This window comes from Camellia sinensis, chromosome 2 (assembly GCF_055761805.1).
Source record: "Camellia sinensis isolate YWXY chromosome 2, ASM5576180v1, whole genome shotgun sequence".
Taxonomy (NCBI): Eukaryota; Viridiplantae; Streptophyta; class Magnoliopsida; order Ericales; family Theaceae; genus Camellia; species Camellia sinensis.
The window spans coordinates 134169657-134192733 of NC_138962.1; the positions used below are offsets into that span (position 1 = coordinate 134169657).

Sequence of the window (23077 nt, forward strand, 5' to 3'; positions counted from 1 at the left end):
GACCTTAAGACTCAGACGTCACCAATTGAGCGCTCAGTGATGATGCATATTGTGCTCGTTCTGAGGTTTCAGAGTCTCGGCTGTGAGCCTTGCCTCTGGACTTCGGGCTCTTTTGTGTTTTGCCTCGATTTGCGAACCAGGTCCTGTTTTCTCTGTTTTCTCTTCCCGGAGGGACAGAGAGGTCGCATAGACCATCCCTCAGTGGCCGTAAGCTACGTTTCATGGTCGTAGGTCATTTTTCCCGTTTGGAGACCAGTTTTCGGTTTTCAGAGCCGTTGGTCGTGTGCCTCGATTCGGGACCGCTTAACTACCTCCGTTTGCTCCAATTTTTGGCACACACCTTGTTTCCTCTCCCTAGAGGGACACTGTGGCCCTTGAGACCACCTTCGTGGTCGCACGCCACCTCAGGTGCCTAACAGCCGATTTTCAGGGCCCCGGGCCGCTCATTTTGGCCCCCGAACCCTTGTTTTGCATCGGTTAGGGTTCATTTTTGGCATGGACCCTATTTTCATTGTTTTGAAGGTGGTAGGATGGTGGGAGACCAGCAATTCTTTTGAAAACCATTTTCTCTCTCCTCCGGCCGGTGTTGTTGACATAAAGCTAGTTTTTCTCACTTTTGGACCTTAATTTCTGGTCTCCTACACCACCATTGTGTTGTACTCACCTGGGATGCCACCAATATGGGTAGGCCAACCAGCTTTTCTTCTTGACCCTTTTGAACCTTGCTAAAAAGCTGGTTTTTCTCTCTCTTGGTTCACATTTTCTGGTCTCCCTTCATACAGCTGTATTCTACTCATCTGGGAGGCCACCTTTCTGGTATTGCCGACCAGCATTTCAGCTTGACCCTTTTGAACCCTGGTCGGCCGACCAGGGCATGTGGTCGGCCGACCACTTGAACTGGTCGGCCAGCCACCTTCTTTTTAGCCTTCTCAAGTGTAACACAACTGTGCTAGCTGTGAAGCACTTGACCCTTCCTCCAAGATTTTGAGCCTTTTGTTGGTCTTTTTAAGTTGGTTTTGACCCTTAGAGAAGCTTGACTCTTTTGTCAAGCTTCTTGAGGAAGCTTGACCCTTTTGGTCTAGCTTCCTCAAGAAGCTTCACCCTTTTGGTTAAGCTTCTTTGAGAAGCTTTGACTCTCTCTTAAGGCTTCTCCAAGAAGTCTTGACTCTTTTCCTCTATAAAACAAACACTCCCCCTCCATTTTCAAGGGTTAGAAAATTTAGCCAAGGCATATACACTCCACCCCCCCATATCTATCTCATCCAAGCTCAAATACTCCATTGTTCTTGGCCATTACACCACACCTCCTAGCACAACACCTCCACCATCCATCCAAGCACCTTGGAGCTATTTTTCAGAGGTTGAAGGCTCACCTTCTTAGTCCAGAACTTGCTGCATTGCTGTGCTACAAGGGTAAGTCCTCATTTCTCCCTTTTTTACATTATTTTGTTTCATAACTTAGCCCTATTTGAAAGCATTTTTGAACTTCGACATAATCTTGAAGTTTTATTAAGGATACTTTTCTGTTTGAGGTCATATACCTCCTTGTATGCTCTCTCCCACTTTGTAGGCTTATTTTGCTTCATATCTTAGCCCTACTTGTGAGCATTTTCGAGATTTTTCATAAACTAAAAACAGTCTTATTTTGAGACCCTCTTGATGTTTGATTAAGGGAATTTTTCTATTTGAGGTCATTTACTTCCCTGTATGCTTGTTTTCCTCTTATTTTGAGCCTTGCATCTAGGCCTTTGTTGCATGCCTTGTCTGGCCTTCTAGCCACTGAAATCCAGTGGATTTTCAGTGGCTAAAACACTGTTTTGAGAGCCAAATTCAGAGGGGGGTGACCCCCTCTCTCCTTGTCCTGTTTGTTGGCCCTTTTGGCCTTCCAAAGGGGCTCCATCTTGCATGCTTTGAAGTCTTGTTTCAGGCCCTATTATGTGAGTTTTGAGGTCTGCCTTAGCTCTGCCCGGGGCCCTTTTGGCCATATTTTGTGTCCCTCATGCATATGTCGAGCAATCCTTCTCAAGGCCTTTCTAGGGGACCTTTCATTGCATGTTTCATTGACCCATTTCAGGGCCTTTTTGGTGAGTTTTAGGGCTTTCATAACTGATTTCCAGAGTTGGTTTTGCCATTTTACATGTCTATCTTGTATGAGTTGAGTAATCCACCTCATGGCCCTCCAAAGGAGCCCATCATTTTTGCATGCGTTGACTGAGTTTCAGTGGTTATTTGGGCATATTTTAGCATACCATGTTGTTGTTTTTGGCTGGTTTGGTGACCTCTCTTGTGCTTCATATACATGTAGTGAAAACCATACTTACTAGCCTATGTTGCATGTTATTTTGGCCTTTCATGTTAGCACTTTTTGGCCATGCCTTAAACTGATCTTAGGCATATTTTGGACTGCTTTAGCTCTATTTTTGGGTCTCATGGTCGAATGGTGTTTGTTTTGCATGTTTGTGGTTCAATACACTTGCTTAGCTTTGAGTTTCAAGGTCCATCACATGCATATACTGAGGTATTTCCTTGTTTTGGGGCCATTATACGTCATATTTCAGAACTTTTTTGAATGCCATATTGTCATGTTTCATACTCTTTAAATGCGTTTGAGAGTCGAGCTTGTATGCCTCATTTACCGACCATTGAATGAGCTCCATTTTGTTGCATTCCGAGCCATCATTTTAGGCCATTTCCCCACTGTTTCAGACTTGCCTAGGGTCTGTTTGGGGTTGGTTTTGCCTTTGGTGCATTGCTTTGGGTACCTCTAGGGTAACGCACTTCACTAGTTTCGGTACTCGGGCCCCTAGCTTGCATTGTGTGCCATGTTTGCATGTTTCGGGACCATTTTGTATCATGTTTCAGAGCTAGGATTTGTGTATTTGTATGCCATATTGCACCCTTTTCCATGCTTTCGTAGAGTGGCATTTGATTCCTTAGGATCGATCCCTTGCATCGTACATGTTTGCATGTGTTTCGGTTGTCTCATTTCCATCATATGGCCACTGATGTGAGTGTGGCTGAGGTCCACTCATGTTGGTGTAAGTCCATCGTGCATTGCGTATGCCATTTCAGTCTATAGCATTGCGTTTGCTAGGTTGCATGTTAGAGCATTGTGTATGCCATGTTACATCACGTGCATTGTGTATGCCATTTCAGCCCATAGCATTGCGTATGCTAGGTTACATGTTAGTCGCATTGTGTATGCCATCTCATTTGCATTATGTTCAGGATAGGAGTTAGCCCAAGCACGGGAAACGAGGGACGTTTCGTACTCAAAGTGACGAAACGTGTCTCAATTCCCGGTCGCCGACATTCCGGATTAAGCATGATGGAGTCTACACCTTGTTGTGTTTATATGTGCATTCATTTTACATCGAGTCATGCAATTCGACCCCTCGGCCATCGTGCATCGAGATGCGTGGTTGGTGGCACAAGGATCGAGGTGTGCATACATGTGTGAAAATACTATGCCATGCCCCTTTCTTGCTCTCTGTTGCAGCAAATCAGAAATCAGCAACTTCCTAAAGCCTTGCACAACATTCTGGGATCAATTGCAAACAGAGGCGAATCAGGGCATCGCAATGGATTTTCGCGCAAGGCAACTCGAGCATGCATCTTTCATCATTCGGAACAGAGCTGAGGCGGTCCATGAATTTGCATACTAGTCTATTGCTTTCCTAGTTAATTTGTTAATTAATTAGGGTTTTGTAATATTTAATTATTCATTCGGACTGTAATTTTTTATTCGGACTGTATTATTCATTCGGACCCTCCGAGCAAGGGCACAATTGTAATAAGTGTGCGTGTGTGTGATGCATGTCTTCCAACCCCACGTCTTTCTCCCTTTTATTTACCAGCTTATGATGGTTAGATTAGGGCATGTTTCAATTAGCATACTTATGTTCGCATGTTTGCATCATTCATCTGTATTGCATGCACCGGGCTCGGCGCATCATACTAACTGCATTTGTATTACAATTCTAAGTTGAATACATGTTAGATGTAGCATCATCATATGCCATCTTAGAATAGTCGAGCCAATTGTAGCTGCATTTTTGCATGTGTTACATTAGGCATTTCTGTATAGTTAGGATCATGCATGGATTTCTAACATAGCTTCTATTTTGGCTTAGAGTACTCGGTAAGTATTTATGCTTTAGCATCCTTGCATGTGTGTGAGTGACTGCCATGATAGCATGCTTGCCATGAGGCTAACTACTTATGTGATATAACTGTCTGAATGCCTGTGGGTGAAGGTTGAATTATCTGAATTGGAATAATGCATTGGCTGTGAGTTTTAAGGCCACTAGATAGTGGCAAAACCATGTTTTCTAAGCCCACCCGAGGGTGGCAAAATCTGCATTTTAAGCCTACTTGCTAGTAGCAAATCGTTTTCAAAATAAACATAAGATGTTTTGTTCCAATTCAGGTGATCTAGTCTATACTTATATGCTGTGCGCATCACATAGTAAATCTAGACTAATAACCAGAATAAGAGCGCATAATGTTTTCAAAACTCGATATCATGGTTAGTAGAGGCCGATCTTTGATCGGGCGAGCGGGGGTGCTCACGAAGTGACCTTCCCTAATCGTACCCAAGTTCCCGAACTGAGGCAACTTTGGTGATGACGGACACGTGGCCTTAGGCAACGAGTCAGGGTTTTCTAAATTCCCTGAAATAAAATATTTAGGTGGCGACTCTGTATCTGGCAAAGTAGTCCATGTTTGGCACTTCTTTCAAAAAAATCTGTTTTCAAAAACGATTTTCCGGATTTGGACTCTTTGATGATTCATCGGTCTTGCATTGCACTCTGCGAGATTAGATATAGGACCGTGACATTGAGTCCTGAGCTGTAGTGAGACTAACGAACAGAACGGGATCTCCTCCTATGACGTTCGGGGACGTCTACAGTGACCAAGATTTATTTTAAATATGGCCATACTCAAAATGATACCAAATAGAGTGAAAAGAATGTGTTTGACTTACCTCTGAATGAGGTAGAGGCCATGTATATATAATACATTCATGATACAATTTAAGAAACAAGATGAACAAGGCTCTAAATCTGTGATTCATACAATCACAAATTTTATACAATCTACTAAAAATAATTTAGTTTCAATTTTCTAGATTCAATTTTATGGAAATTGAGTCTTTTATTTTTTGTGTTTTTTTTGTTTTGAGTGAATATTTTTAAAAATTTAAGAAATTTTTTTACTTTTTTAGATGCCCCATACTTAGATGTATCTAAAAAATAAAATATTTGGCAAGCACCACCGTAGTTCCTTTCCTAGTCGTAGTGTTAGTCGTGTGTCCACGTCTTTCTATGTAGTCCATACAGACATATGGGGTCCATCTCGGACTCCCACTATTAATGGCTTTCTTTATTTTGTTATTTTTTTGGATGATTACTCTCAGATGGCTTGGTTTTTACTCACGCAGCGGTCTGAATTATTGCAAATAATTTCTAAGTTTTATAATGAAATATTTACTCAGTTTGGGAAACGTATTAAAATATTCCGGTTTGATAATGCCTTAGAATATATGCAGTCTATTGTGGATCTTTTTTATGCTAATCGTGGTGTTATTCATCAGACTAGTTGTGTTCAAACATCACCCCAAAATGGTGTTACTGAGTGGAAACACTGCCATTTTTTAGATGTTGCTCGCACATTGTTTAACATGCACGATCCCAAACAGTTTTGGGGGAATGTTGTGCTCACTACTTGCACTCTTGTGAACCGCATGCCCTCGGTTGTGTTACAAAACCAGTCTCCCTACTCTCAGTTATACCCTGACTGTTCCTCGTTTCCTCTTTCTCCTCATATTTTTGGTTGTGTGGCTTTTATCAATGTCCTTGATCTGGGCCTGGATAAGTTATCTCCTCATGCTCTTAAGTGTGTGTTTTTAGGTTATTCTCATACTCAAAAAGATTACTAGTGTTATTACCCTGAGTCGCATCGGTTCTTTGTCAGTGTTGATTATACATTTTTTGAGTCCACCCCATTATTTTGTTCGTCTAGGTAGCAGTTGTCAATCGATCTTATATCTTGTCGTGAGGGGGAGCCAACTTCTCCCATACCTATTTTTCTAGTGCCTTGTGTCTCCTTATCCTCTGTTTCACCCCCCACCAGTGTAGATCCCTCTTTTTTACCTCCATCACATCTCCAAGTTTATCAGCGGTTCCAAACTCATCGCATTGTTTCTTATGGCCCGAGCAGTTCATCTTCTTTGTCAGGGACTCCTGGCCCTCCTACCATTCTAGACTTTGATGATCTTCCCATTACTTTGCGCTGAGGTAAACGTGCTTGCACTAAACATCCCATTGCCCATTTTCTATTTTGTTTCTTATGATCATCTTTCCACTAGTCTTCACTCCTTTGCTTGTAGCTTGTCTTATGTTTCCATTCCATTTTCTTATGAGTAGGCTATGTCCATGTCTGGTTGAAAGCATGCTATGGATGAGGAAATGAGTGCTCTTCATCAGAATCAGACTTGGGAACTGACTCTATTACCTTATGGGAAACCTGTGTCGGTCTGGGAACTGACTACATTACCTTCTGAGAAACCTGTGTCGGTTGTCGTTGGATTTATACTGTCAAGTATATTCCTGATGGTACTATTGAGTGGCTTAAGGCCTGCTTGGTGGCCAAAGACTACACAAACTTATAGTGTTGATTATCTGAAAACTTTCTCTCCTATGGCTTGCCTTAACTCTGTTCGTATTCTCCTCTCTGTTGCCATTAGTCAGTCTTGGCCTTTATATCAGTTTGATATAAAGAATGTCATTCTTCGTGGCGATCTCGAAGAGGAGGTCTATATGGATCAGTTGTCTGGCTATGTTGTTCCTGAAAGTGAGCATATGGTTTGTCAATTGCAGAAGGCCTTGTATAGTCTCAAGCAATCTCCACGTGCTTGGTTTGATCTCTTAAATGGAGTTGTGCTTTAATATGGATTCCATCGTTCCACTTTTGATCATTCTGCTTTTGTTCGCCATTCATCTATTGGGAGTGTTGTTCTCATTGTCTATGTGGATGACATCATCATTTCTGGTAGTGACTCCATCGATATTACTGATTTAAACTGAAATTTAGGTAAGCACTTTCACACCAAGGACTTGGGTCCTCTTTGCTATTTTCTTGGGATTGAGGTTGTTTGGTCTTCTCGGGGGTGGTTTTTTTCACAACGCAAGTATATGCTTGATCTTCTCTCCGAGACTGGCCTCTTAGGTACTCGTCCAAGTGATACTCCCAGGGACTCCTATGTTAAACTAGATGATGATACTAACGACTTATTTCCTGATATTGGCCGTTATTGTCGTTTAGATGGGATGTTGATTTATCTTACTGTCACTCATCTTGATATTACATATGTTGACAGTGTGGTTAGTCAGTTTATACATGGTCCTCGTGACCCTCATTTTGAAGTTGTTTGTCGTATCTAGTGTTATCTAAAGAGTGCCCCAAGTCGTGGTCTACACAATCATCCATATTCCTCCTTGTGTATCACTGGTTTGAGTGATGCTGATTGGGCTGGTAATCGGATTGTTCGTCGTTCTACCTTGTGGTATTGTGTGAGACACCTAACTTTTGTAAACCCTATTAGGTCCCTTACTTTTCTTTTAAATTATTTCATTGAAATCGCTCAACTTCTTAATTAATTGCAATTTTAACCCTAGGATCTAAAAACATGCAACAACTGAAAACCCGCAAACCCTAATTGATTTCAGAAACTTCGAAATAATTTCTAATACTCTAATTGACTCCCTAAATATGAAATTACCACTTGAAAACCATAGGTTTTTTCCGATCTTTATCACGTTTGTCGGTTGATCGCATTTTTGTTCGAAATAAGAAATTCAAACCGAATTAGATTCTCTAACCCTAACTTAGTTAAATTCTATTCTAAAATAAATGTTTCAATTCATAAATTAAGGCCTTAGCCCTCATATTTTACTTAAATATACAAATAAGGTTCCAATCCATGAGTTTAATTCCAAGCCCTCACTTCTTTTATTAATTTCAAGAATTGCCGCAAACTAGTACATGTACTTTTTATACTACAGTACCATCAAATCAATTTGTGGATCTATCTATATATATTGGGAATATGTCCATAGTACTCAAAAATTGAATAAAATATTCGTCATTTCTCTTCCCCATGGCCGGCCAACCTAGGAGAGTGTGAGGGACCAATTTTCAAGACTTGTAATTATAACATTCTAGAAGCAAAGTACCAAGTACAAGGGTTGTGTTCCCAACCTAGTTCCATTCCAACTAGAGGCCAACTAAATCTTGTCTAATCACATAATTAAGTCCTTTAATCACTCCCTATTCCATTAGACTCCAAGTTAATCCAAACTTTTCAATCCAATTCCAACTAATGGGCCTTTCTGTCTTTTCACACAAAATTTGCCTATATATACAACCACCCACTTAGCATAGCATACACAAACAACACACACACACACACACCTACATTTGGCCTAGAGAAGAGAAAGGAGAGCAAGAGAAGAGTCTTGAGAGGGAGAGGAAGGAAGAGGAGAACAATCTTGTTCAACTTGGCCTAGCCTAGCAAGTAAGCCACAACACAACTTTGTCTTTTATTTTCCTTTCTCAAATACATGCTCTTAGAAGTTTTAAACATTCATTTCAAATGTGTTTTGATAGTATTCCCGTATTAAGAATGAAAGGAGTTGAGCCTTGATTCTACCCTTCTTATATTTCTCTTAATCGGTATAAGACTACTTTTTTCCATATCAAACTCTCAAAATTTCCAAAGGCACACCTTCACCTTAAATTTCTGAGTTTAATACACATTATTTATCATGTTTTCATCACAAGAGAAGTGAAAAATTTCCCCTAGCCGACCTCTTTTCTCATCAACTTTCTATTTTCAAGAACTGTGACAGAAAAATCTATTTTACAACCAACTTTCAAAAATTCTAGAAAAATGCATAAAAATCTTCTAGAACTCCATTTTATGTAAACAAATCTTCCTCTGGGAGTTATCTTTCAACTAAAATTGGTTTCATTGAAAACGAGTGAGCGGTTTGTGAGAAAATCTGATTTTCATAACGATCGACAAATCTGGACAGCGCTGGAACATTTCCTAAATAACTAAAAATCTAGAAATGCTATCACATTTTCGAAACATGTTCTGAAAAGTAGATTAAATTTTCTACGAACCATAGGAAGGCCAAGTTCGTTAAAAATCTAAAATAGCCCTTTTGATTTTAATCTTTAAATGGTACTGAATCTGAAAATTTAGTTTTACATGGGTGTTTTATGCTCTTGTGTTCATGAATATGCTTATTAGTTTATGATCATGTCTTGGTATGATATTGCATGTGTTATGGTTATGCCCCTTATCTTTTTCATTTTAATGATGCTCATGCTTATGTGAATATTACTATCTTGTTGAGTTTGTTCAAACTTGACTTAAAACATTGATCCAAACGGAAAACTTAATTGGAATGGTATTGGGTTTTCGATCACTTGAATAAAGAAGAGATGATGATGTGTTATGTATGGATTGATGGGTTGTGCTCCCTAATTGAAGTTTAAGTCTTGTGCAAGCGGTTGTCGTGTTAACCCTAGAATGGAACGGACGTATTTGGACTCTTTACGATGGTTTGATTGGTGAGATAAGGTTAGGTCCAGATGGGACATTCAGGATGATAAAACTTTTTTGGAAGGATAAGGTTGGATTCAGGAGATAAAACCTTTTTCTTTTCGCTATCCCTTTTGAGGCCCTGCGGTTGGCGCTACACGGTATATAACCGTTGGTAGGCATTCGTGGTTAGTTCTACAACAAAGCAGCAAAAGGGAGAGTTCTGAATAGTCCGGTGTCCAATTCTTGTGATTAGGAGAATGAAATCTCTTTGAGGGATTTCTAGAATACTAACCACTAACATTATAACCTTTGTTATCTATTTGAATGACATGTTCCTTTCCTCTATTACTGAAATTTTTGTTATTGACTTAAATATCATGCTTCACTACTTGCTTGCTATAAATGTGATGATGTATTGGATTGGGAAAAAAGGGACGGGGTGTGTGTGCGTTTACTGGGCATTCAAAGCTCATGGCATTTTATGCCAGGTATTGAAGACTACTAGACCGGTCGAAGGCAAAGCTAAAGCATTTGAGGACGTACAGCTACCCTAGGAGGATTATAAACTAGTTTGTAAACGTGTTTTGAGATTGTAAGTGATAGATCTCATGTCGTATTTAAGGCATGATTTTGTAACTTGTATATATATAACATTTGTAACCTATCCTTATACTCCCTCAACGCATGTAGGCCTTGTGTTAATACCTTGTCAAGATCTGTAAAAAAAGTAGCTTTGCTATCTAAGGTGGGTGGACTTAGAATGGAGGCTATTTTCACTCCTCCAACCTTTCTGAGATCTTGCTTGGTTATTAGCCAAAGGACTCATTAGTGACGTTTCCTACTCTTGTAACCTTAGATATACCCTGTATTCAATGGTTAATATATTATCTAATGTTCCCAGTTTTTGGGGCATCACAACTTGGTATCAGAGCGTAGGTTCAACCCTTACCCACGCGTTTCGACTTGCGGATAGAGACTACCTTACCCCGACTATGTTATATCACTACCTATTCTATCAACTAAAAGACATCATAAATAGAATCGTTCTTGACCTATCTTAGGAAATTTCTTCGAATTTCGGGCACACCAAGATCAACTCATGAGGACGTATTTTAGGATCGTGAAATGGTTTTAACTTTGAGTACGGCCTCACATCGCACAGTAGGGGTACTATTAGTTCTACGCGTCTTCCATCGATCGTCGTACCCTCATCTTGTATTCGTAACCCTTATTCGTTGTCATCCTTTTCCAAGATTAAGTCTTGTCCATCTACTATTTGTAAAATTGACCTCTTTTGACCTTTGATTATTTTATTTTAGCCCAAGGATTCTTTTAAATAATTTCATTTTCTTTACTCGGTGACGAATCTTGGATATTCAGTTTGAAACGTGGATGGCCAACGTAGTTTCAAGTTAAATATCTTGTTTAGTCACTACCTCTATAACCTTGATCACATTGAAGTTCGAAACCATAACATCACGCCATTCATCCATATTTCAGTTAATCCTGATATTATCACCGTAACTGCTTCGTATTCTTCGTCTCCACTTCGATCCAATTTTAAGAATCTTGTAATTATTATGTATATATGAAGTTGTGCTGTGTGAACATCCTAGGATAATTAAACTCTAACTTAAGATTAGTTGCTTACCCATAAGGAATTGCCTCTGTAGTTAGAATTTGACTTACACCTCACCCCATTCGAAGAACGACAAATGGTGGACCATACATAGAGAGAAGTAATAACACGAGCTCACAAGCAACAATAGGAATGTAGTACCAGGAAATTGAAACCTTAAGAATGGACTAGTAACTGTGGTTGAAATCTTGAACCCTATCAGAAATCAAATTTTGGAGGAGTCTTAACATCTTTGTGGAAATAATTGGCAGAACATTGACTTCAGAATAGGATGAGGTAGAATCCAAGAGGATTTGGAGCTTATGGAAAGGAAACCCAACTTCATGAGGGACTAGAAAGGAGCAACTAGAAGAATACAACAACATACTCCAAGATAGAAAGGGACAACAATTATGCGGAAAGAAGTCAAGGATGACTATTTAAAGGGAAAGGGCTAAAGAACACTAGAAACCAGACCACATTAGCACCTTATGTAAGGCAAAGACAAGAACGGATGGATATGATTAACGACTAACGTAGGGAAGATGTAACTAGGAAATGTTTGTATGATTAATTTTCAATTCCTGAGACATGAAGATACCCTACTCTGACCTCATCTTAAAAATAGAATTGTTACACGTACCTTAGCTATTATTGATAATTACCAAAAACGGAGATGACTTACCCGTCCAACAGAATGCTTTTATTATTTAAGGGGGATAGATTAATGATTCAACAAATCGACAAACACAGTGGGAAGATTGCCACATCAAGAAATCAGCAATACAAGCCCTCACACTGGAGTAGCAATGTCATTACCCACACAGTGAACAGTTTAAGGAGCGTGGGAGATGAGCTTATCTCCTTAGTCATTAATCAGGTAAGAATTCGATTCAAAGCGCTTCTATTAGAATAAGACCAATGGTGACTCTAGACAGAACGGAGAATAATGTAAAAGGAGAAGATGATCTGAATGATTTAAAACATGTTGGCAGCACTAGGATGCAATTGCCCACAACATTTTGAGACATGAAGAATGACTGAAATTTCGAGGACCAAATTTATTTAAGGGGGAGAGGTTATGTGACCCCCTAGCTTTTGTAAACCCTATTAGGTCCCTTACTTTTAAATTATTTCTTTGAAATCGCTTAACTTCTTAATTAATTGCAATTTTAACCCTAGTATCAAAATACATGCACCAACTGAAAACCTGCAAACCCTAATCGATTTAGGAAACTTGAAAATAATTTCTAATACTCTAATTGACTCCCTAAATATGAAATTACCACTTGAAAACCCTAGGTTTTTTCTGATCTTTATCATGTTCGTCGGTTGATCGCGTTTTTGTTCGAAATAAGAAATTCAAACCGAATTAGATTCTCTAACCCTAACTTAGTTAAATTCTATTCTAAAATAAATGTTCCAATTCATAAATTAAGGCCTTAGCCCTCATATTTTACTTAAATACACAAATAAGGTTCCAATATATGAGTTTAATTCCAAGCCCTCACTTCTTTTTACTAATTTCAAGAATTGCCCCAAACTAGTACATGTACTTTTTATACTATAGTACCATCAAATCAATTTGTGGATCTATCTATATGTATTGGGAATATGTCCATAGTACTCAAAAATTGAATAAAATATTCCCTATTTCTCTTCCCCATGGCCGGCCAACCTAGGAGAGTGTGAGGGACCAATTTTCAAGACTTGTAATTATAACATTCTAGAAGCAAAGTACCAAGTACAAGGGTGGTGTTCCCAACCTAGTTCCATTCCAACTAGGGGCCAACTAAATCTTGTCTAATCACATAATTAAGTCCTTTAATCACTCCCTATTCCATTAGACTCCAAGTTAATCCAAACTTTTCAATCCAATTCCAACTAATGGGCCTTTGTGTTTTTTCACACAAAATTTGCTTATATATACAACCACCCACTTAGCATAGCATACACAAACAACACACACACACACACACCTACATTCGGCCTAGAGGAGAGAAAGGAGAGCAGGAGAAGAGTCTTGAGAGGGAGAGGAAGGAAGAGGAGAACAATCTTGTTCAACTTGGCCTAGCCTAGCAAGTAAGCCACAACACAACTTTGTCTTTTATTTTCCTTTCTCAAATACATGCTCTTAGAAGTTTTAAACATTCATTTCAAATGTGTTTTGATAGTATTCCCGTATTAAGAATGAAAGGAGTTGAGCCTTGATTCTACCCTTCTTATATTTCTCTTAATCGGTATAAGACTACTTTTTTCCATATCAAACTCTCAAAATTTCCAAAGGCACACCTTCACCTTAAATTTCTGAGTTTAATACACATTATTTATCATGTTTTCATCACAAGAGAAGTGAAAAATTTCCCCTAGCCGACCTCTTTTCTCATCAACTTTCTATTTTCAAGAACTGTGACAGAAAAATCTATTTTACAACCAACTTTCAAAAATTCTAGAAAAATGCATAAAAATCTTCTTGAACTCCATTTTATGTAAACAAATCATCCTCTGGGAGTTATCTTTCAACTAAAATTGGTTTCATTGAAAACGAGTGAGCGGTTTGTGAGAAAATCTAATTTTCGTAACAATCGACAAATCTGGACAGCGTTGGAACATTTCCTAAATAACTAAAAATCTAGAAATGCTATCACATTTCCGAAACATGTTCTGAAAAGTAGATTAAATTTTCAACGAACCACAGGAAGGCCGAGTTCGTTAAAAATCTAAAATAGCCATTTTGATTTTAATTTTTAAATGGTACTGAATCTGAAAATTTAGTTTTGCATGGGTGTTTTATGCTCTTGTGTTCATGAATATGCTTATTAGTTTGTGATCATGTCTTGGTATGATATTGCATGTGTTATGGTTATGCTCCTTATCTTCTTCATTTTAATGATGCTCACGCTTATGTGAATATTACTATCTTGTTGAGTTTGTTCTAACTTGACTTAAAACATTGATCCAAACGGAAAACTTAATTGGGATGGTATTGGGTTTTCGATCACTTGAATAATGAAGAGATGATGATGTGTTATGTATGGATTGATGGGATGCGCTCCCTAATTGAAGTTTAAGTCTTGTGCAAGCGGTTGTCGCGTTAACCCTAGAATGGAACGGACGTATTTGGACTGTTTGCGATGGTTTGATTGGTGAGATAAGGTTGGGTCTGGATGGGACATTCAGGATGATAAAATTTTTTTGGAAGGATAAGGTTGGATTGTGGAGATAAAACCTTTTTCTTTTCCCTATCCCTTTTGAGGCCCTGCGGTTGGCGCTCCGCAGTATATAACCGTTGGTAGGCATTCGAGGTTAGTTCTACAACAAAGCAGCAAAAGGGGAGTTCCGAATAGTCCGGTGTCCAATTCTTGTGGTTGGGAGGATGAAATCTCTTTGGGGGATTTCTAGAATACTAACCACTAACATTATAACCTTTGTTATCTATTTGAATGACATGTTCCTTTCCTATATTACTGAAATTGTTGTTATTGACTTAAATATCATGCTTCACTACTTGCTTGCTATAAATGTGATGATGTATTGGATTGGGAAAAAGGGACGGGGCATGTGTGCGTTTACTGGGCATTCAAAGCTCATGGTCTTTCATGCCAGGTATTGAAGACTATTAGACCGGTCGAAGGCAAAGTTGAAGCATTTGAAGACGTACGGCTACCCTAGGAGGATTAGAAACTACTTTGTAAACATGTTTTGAGATTGTAAGTGATAGATCTCATGTTGTATATAAGGCATGATTTTGTAACTTGTATATATATAACATTTTTAACCTATCCTTATACTCCGTCAACTCATGTAGGCCTTGTGTTAATACCTTGTCAAGATCTGTCAAAAAAGTAGCTTTGGAATCTAACGTGGTTGAACTTAGATGGGAGGCTATTTTGACTCCTCCAACGTTTCTGCGATCTTGCTTGGTTATTAGCCAAAGGACTCATTAGTGACGTTTCCTACTCTTGTAACCTTAGATAAACCCTGTATTCAATGGTTAATATATTATCTGATGTTCCCGATTTTTGGGGCGTCACATATTGCACCTTCGTTGGTGGTAATCTTGTTACTTGGCTTAGCAAGAAGCAAACAGTTGTTGCTTGTTCGAGTGCCGAGGCTGAGTACCGTGCCATAGCCCATACCGCTTCTAAGATGTTGTGGGTTCAGTCTCTTCTACAGGATTTTGGTATTCTTGTTCTCACCCCTATGAGTATGTGTTGTGATAATCCGGCTGGTATCTTTATTGCCAATAATCCAGTATTTCATGAGCGCACGAAGCATATTGAAGTTAATTGTTATGTTATTCGCAATCTCTTACTGAAAAAGCAACTTGTGGCTCTTTATGTTCGTTCTGAAGATCAAATGGGTGATATCCTCACCAAACCCTTGGCTCAATCTTCCTTTCATCGCTTGTCTACCAAGCTGGGCATGTTTGATCTCTATGCTTTAGCTTGAGGGGGGAGTGTTAGAATAGTCATATGTTATTATGTTATTAGTTGAGGGTACTAGGGTCATGTTGTAATATATCTTCATAGATATATATACTGTTGGAGTAGGGTTGATTTTCACAACTCTAAACCAATTAGTCAAACCATCTTCTCTTCTCTCTCTAACCCTAACCCTAATTGTCACGCCCCAAACTCGCCCCTAAAAGTTCGGGCATGACCCATACAAAAATGAACACTTAACCTGATATACATATCATATAGGACCTGAACGGAAGCATTTAATATTATAAAATAACACAGAAAAGCATCCATTGAGCTAAACCTAACATGCTAGGATCACATTCGTGAGAGCCATTTATTTTTATACATACCCATACACATACATGACCGCATAATCGAACATTGGTATAGAAAGGGGTCATATACATACATTTTAACCTTAGGTAAATAATTAAAGTGCAAGCCAAAATCTTAACAAAACTTGACATAAATGCATAGACTTGGTCTGGGAGCCTGGGCATACTGAGGTTGATACCTGAAGGGTGAGCATCAAGGGTTAAGAGGGACTCCCAAAGTGCTTACCTACAGAACAGACATAACACGAAGTGAGCGAAGCTCAGTGAATAATAGTACATAAACGATTCAATGCTCGATTTGAATTATAATACATATCAATGCATACATAAATAATGAGTCATAAGGTTAATTGATTCTGTATTACTTCTTGAATGGCCTAAGGCGCAGTCTTGAAACGTAATGACTTGAAACATAATATCTTGGAACATAATGGCGTTAAGCCCTTGAACATGGCGGCATCAAGCCCTTGAACATATTGTATGAAGGTGTCTCACGCAGATTCTAGAGGTGACTCACATCGTAGCACTTAGTTCCGCGTAGCACTTTGTTTCATATCATATCAACTTATACGGAATGGCCATAGGCCTCATAACTTTTACAGAATGGCTTTCAGCCTCATAACTTCTACATATGTAGGGACTCAAGAGGTGGCTCGTACGGATTCTAGAGGTAACTCGCACTGCAGCACTTAGTTCCGTATAGCACTTTGCTCCATGCCAAAAATATAGAATGGCCTCTGGCCTAATAGATCATACAGAATGGCCATAGGCCCATATTGGCTTTAAGCCTAGTTCATATATGTATGGACTCAAGAGGTGTCTCACATGGACTCTAGAGGTGGCTCACAATGTAGCACTTAGTTCCAAGTAGCACTTTGTTCCATTCCAGTAATTAACAAGTTTTACAGATCAACCATACATATCATGTCATACCATAAACGGAAACAAATTCATACATATGCATTATGCTTGAATCATAAACAGAAATCATAAACAGAAATCATAATTCATACTTGATTATACCCTGGCACTTCAATAGCGCTAACAAATCAATATAAAGCATTCTTGTTAGTTCCATACAGGAATCCCTCAGTACTAAGAATTTGTAACATCCTTGAACTTGTAACTTACGTGAACTTGTAACACACTTAAACTTGTAACATACGTAGACTTGTAACATACGTAAACTTGCAACATACGTAAACTTGTAACATACTTGAACCACGGTATTATTACCCCTGGGTAAGGGCCGTATGCTACGGTTGTCATCAATACTTTATATATATGGACAACTGTTCATTAATTCAAAACATAACATATCAAAACATAGAGCATTTCTTGTTATATCATATCATTACAGTACACTTAACAAAGGCAGAACAATTTACATCATAATGTAAGTTACATGACAATGTCACTGATATTTAATTATGTTTTCAGGTTGAGTCATCCATAAGTCAATTCGTTGTTTATCATAATGCTTAGCAGGTATTAACGTATAAAATCTGTGGTCTTAACCAATTATTCATTCTGGGTAGATATCCATGTCATAAAATACGTGTTGAACCAAATAAAACTGTAACAGTTCATGATAGGTCATTCAGAACATCATGTTCCCGTCAACTTACTGCAAAACATCGATGGTTGTAGGTAATTCTTGTACGGTGTTCATAGACAATTTACAGGTTATAGCACATTAATGATATTCATTAACCGCAATCGGAATACCGAGTAGGTTCAGAGTCATACCGATGTACGCCAACATCTTTCAATGTTCACACAACTTCACACCACTTCCAATCAACATAATGATAACATAACGTAACTACTTGTGAAGAGCAGAGCGTTAATAATAAAAATTATTAACTGTAAAGAAATGGGCAATTATAGTACTACTACTCACAGTTCTATATTGGAGCGTTTGACCCTCCCGAGGTATGACCTACACATGTGCATAACTTATACATTAGTTCTTGTTCTTTCTTTTGTTATTTCATGCATCATTTCACTTCGAACGAATTTATAGGCATCTTAGGAACATCAAACATGAATTTCAACAATACCAGAAGGTTAAGCACGTAAAACAGAGCGAACGAATTTTTGCAGTTTGGACCGCACGTGTGGCTGTGAGCCCCGCATGTGCGGCAGTGCTTCCCGCACGTGCGGCAAGAAGCCCCGCACGTGCAGCAATTCTGGCAGAATACAGTTCGAAAATGAAGAAAACTTCATTTTTTTATACACTTTTTCAAGGCTCCAAATAGGTTCTTTAATTGATGAAGTATGGTTCAAAAATCATGTGCATAGACTTCATAACACATATCAATCTCAACATAACTTGGGTCTTTGATCTTTCTTTAACATCTAAATACACACATAGATCCATTACACATAATTGGATGCAAATATGTAGAACTAAGAATAAGATGCAATTTCCTTAAAGCCAACTTATTCAAACCATTAATTAAATGATGAAAACACCTATTCAAACCCCAACTTATAAGAATACCAAAGAAATTCTTACCCATATTCAAGAGAGGAGTTAATTAAGGTACAATCAACATACCTTGAGCATTTAAATCCCTCAAACCTTCTCAATATCTTCCTTGGAAGCTTTTTCTTCTTTCTCCCCAATTCTTCTCTCCTAACCCTCTCAGGAGATATTTTTGTTTTCAAGGTTCCAAGTCAATGACTAGAGCATACATATATATTATGTTAAATGGCTAAAACTTACATTTATATATAATAATTGAATAGGACAAAACTTAATCAGTTTAATCATTCCAAATTGAAATTTCACAAAAATGCTTATCATGGCTTAAAAATCATGCTGATCTTAAATGTAAATTCAATTTTAGATTATCAAGCCTCTAAGGCTCTCAATTTCTGATCTGAACATCTCAATTATAACAGATTTTTCTCTTGTTGAGTAGATATGACTCTAGAATCATAAGATTCACTTAATTAAACTTAACTCCACATGGAATTGCACAATAAGCATATAACTGTACAGAATAAGGGGACTGAAAGTATACTAGAATCATAGACGAGGGTCGGGTTATTACACTAATATTCAACTCTTGTGCATTCTAACTCATCTTTTTAGCCTCATTTACCTCGTTGCCTTTAGAATTTAGCAAGTTCTCCTAAACTTCAGCTCAGTATGTATTTTCAATAATTTATGAAGATAACTCCACCATTATTAACATTATCTAATCCAAGGCAGAGTTGTTCTGCAATTTTCAAATTGGACAAACCCTATATGAATGGGTCAATAATTATCAATTTATCATCATACTTGCATTTGCAAGCAAGTAAACCACGAATAGCTGAAGATATATCTATATATGACTTCCAAAGGCACCTCAATTGAGAACATCCATTTTTCTTTCTATTCGAAGGTCAAAATAACAGGTCTTACATTTTGTGTCTGCATATACAATGTGTTACTTGGTGGTGGTGGTTTTTATTTTCTTTTTCTTTTTATGATCTTTCTATTACTATGGACTATTAGTGTGATTAAGGCTACGATGATATTGAATGCATGGCATGAAATAAAATGCATATATTAAATGAACACCTGTTTGCTAGTTTTGCTCTTGACTTTGGCTTCTCTACTTACACAAAAAGAATAAGAGACGTAAGAGACATATTAACTATATACCTTAAGAATATGAATTTTCATTAGATTTATCTGACCCAAAAGTGTAATCAATTGAAATCCACAGGATATGGAAGAAAGAGTATAGGCGTATCAACAATGTACAGTTGAACTAATAAATATTAGTACTATAGAGATTGTGAACTGGCACGATGACTAGTGCTACCCAAACCTAACCTTGTGGCATGGGTTCAAGCCATGTGAATTGGCCCCTCCATCCAAAATGCAGAGGTAACACTACTACATACAAACTTTTCTAAGCCGTGTTGTAAGCAAGAGCCTTGGGTATTGGGTATGACTTTCAGTACTAAACGTATGTTGTTGGTAACAAACCGTTGCTATAAAAATCAACTGTGCCCTCAATAATTTTTCATGCCCACACTTCAAACCATAAGTTTCTACCTTCTTTCCCATTTTCATTGACTGAGAGACATCATTAGTGTTAGAAATCCCAAAAAAAAAAAAAAAAAAAAAGAGAGAGAGAAAAGGAAAAGGAAAAAGAAAAAGAAAGATAAACAATAATGAACAAAATATGTTTATCATAGAAAAAGTCCGTGCAAAGATTGAGATGCAACAAATATTTGTTTTTTTAAATGCAATAGAAATAAAAAGAGAAGAAATTGCATAATTGTTAATCAATACAAGAAGACCACAAAACCTATTCAAGAAGACAGTAAGTTCATATGGAACAAAAAGGAATTGACAGTACCTTCTTTGTAAGGGGTCATTTAGAAGGCTTTTAACTTTTCTGGGAAAGTAAAAACAAAATTACAACTACAAGAAGGCCTTTCACAAATAGATGCCCTTCAACCCCGCCCCCAAAAAATGTTACTTTTCGGATCAAAATACGACTTAATTAAGGACAAAAATAATTTTAGTTTAAAGAAATGATAGCCTACCATGGATGTGAACTTCGAAAACAAAAGCTCGAGCAAAAGAAACCTCAAATACGAATGTCACCCAATCCAAAGGAGTGTTGACTATATCCATAACAGCTGATGCCATTGTATTCATTGCCTCAACTATAAAACATGCAAGACTTCAACCAAATATACACAAATAGAATTGAGTTGAAATTTAAAGAAAAAAAATTTATGAATAATTTCTTTTGGTTTAATGTAATTTGACTTGTGAAAAAAATGAATAAATGACCCTATCAACAAACTTTTGTGTTACAAAAGTAAACAAAACAAGAAAGAATGATTTCAAAACAACATTAAATACATCCATGAAACAGATTCATACTAGCCAAAAAAAGCCAACGAAAATATCTGCATAGGTGACAAAAATGCAAAGATGCAAAGACAAAAATGCACCATAAACTTTAAGTACTGCCACAACAAAAGTAGGACACCAGCAAGGCTGCAACTGTCGCCATACTTATGTTACTTGGAATGTGGAGCAGGAGTTAGAGGTGGAAGGGAGGTTTGAATGGGGGAAAACGCACATATAATTACAAACAACCATGAGTTATCCAAGTAAGATCAACTCTATTGTCCGATGGATTTGCCAAAGTATTTATTGGCTTGATACAGTACAAAAAGGCCACTTTTTTATTTTTTTTTTAATTTTTTTTTTATTTTGTTTTATTTTCTATAGCATTCGCTGGGAAAAAGCTAAAATAGCGTGGCTTTTTGGCTTTTTAGCTATTTTAGCTTGGCATTTTTAGCCTCGTTTGGTTTTTGTTTTTGGTTTTTTTGACTTTTGTGAGAGAAAAAGTGTAATGATTATGATTTGGATGTAACATTTTGTCTTATTGACTTATGTAGCCAATTTTTTCTTTGGTGCTTTTCTAGCCAAAAAGCCAAAACCAAACATAGTTGGTTCTCATGTTATCTTGGCACGCCTAAATTCTATCAATTTTGCTACTGTTTGATCTATTTTTCAACAAAGAAAAAAAACAAGAAAAAATGAAAAAAAAAAGAGCATATATTGGTCATAATTGGTGTGGAAAATTTGACAAAACCAAATCTTATGCCTTTTGACAAATTTTGGCTGAAGATTTGGGACACCATTGGAAGGCATTTTTTATTATAACTAAATGGCTTTGATTTAAGGATTTGACAAACCATTAGAGTTACTCTAACCTAATAATCTCATTTGATAATATAGTCCAAAAGTGTTCTTGTCTTTTGGGTTTAGTGGATGGTGTTCTGGGGATTTCTTTGTTTATGTTGTTGTGCTCTGTTTAAGGCCTGAAAATAGGGGACCATTTTTGTGTGCTGGTGCTATTTAGTTTTTTTTTTAAAAATTTTTTTTGTTGGGGGATATATATATTGAATTTAATGATTATATTTTTATTTCTATATAATTTTCAATGGATGTAATTATGAAATTACAGTTCGATCCGATTATCCCAATGATTGAATTAGTGAATCATGAATTGTAAAGTAATCAAAGTAAAGATCAATAGATATTAGTATGTATCAGCAGGTTGTGGCTTTGAAAGACTCCTAATTGGTCTTTCAACCCTATTTCTTGACACCCTGATGATTGGGATGGAGCTGAGGGACAAAGTGATGAAGTATGTCAAGGAACGAGTTTTTGCTTTGAGGGTAGCACATCTTAGTTAGTACTAGAATGTATCAGTGGTTAGAACTAATTCCATGAAATGCATTTTGAATTTCTTTGAGAAAGGATAGTTATCGATGATTTTTTCCTGTTCCTAATCCTCACTTTAAAGAAAAGAATTATCAGCGTCGTGGGATCATCCAGGCCACACTTGCTAGATGAATATGCTTATGTTCTTGGAGTTGGCAGTCTTATATATACGATTACGGATGTGGATGAACTTGGGGAGTGGATGAAGGCTTGTTTGGAGGGGCACCCTATGTTTGAAGCTCTTACAGATGAAGAACTTGAAGTTGATCCAGTTGTGAAGCTCTTGAGTAGTGTCATTGAGCAAGGATAGAAGGTTGCGCGGAATGGGGGACAAACTTTCCAAGCAGTTTTTAGATGCATCATGCTATTTGTTTGATCTAAGTGGCGCCATACCAAAAAAAAACGTACAGAATCTTTATCCACAATGATATAGCAGCTTTAGGTCCTCTCATTTTAAAATAGAAAAAGCCCATCAGAATGGCTTCTATTTCCAAGAATGCATTTGCCATTTCATTTTTCAAATTAATTTTGTATAACAATTTTGTTTCTAAATCATTTTCCCTTTGATTTTGATAGATAAATGTTAGGAACTATTAAGTACAATTAGGGGTGGGCAACTGTATATCTGACCCGCATAAAAATGGGCGGTTTTGCAAACACAATGCGGGCAGATGCGGTTTGGAATATGGCATGTTTGCAAGTTGTGGGTTTAACCTGCACTCGTAAGAACTTGCCCACACTTTTTTTTAAAAATCTTAACTGTTGATCTCATTCCTATATCCT

At 37.6% G+C, this 23077-nt stretch overlaps 1 pseudogene; it reads left to right on the forward strand.

Annotated features, from left to right (window-relative positions):
• Positions 1 to 7196: 7196 nt before the first annotated feature.
• LOC145819058 (tRNA (guanine-N(7)-)-methyltransferase pseudogene) lies at positions 7197 to 22670 on the forward strand (annotated as a pseudogene).
• The last annotated feature ends 407 nt before the right edge of the window (positions 22671 to 23077 follow it).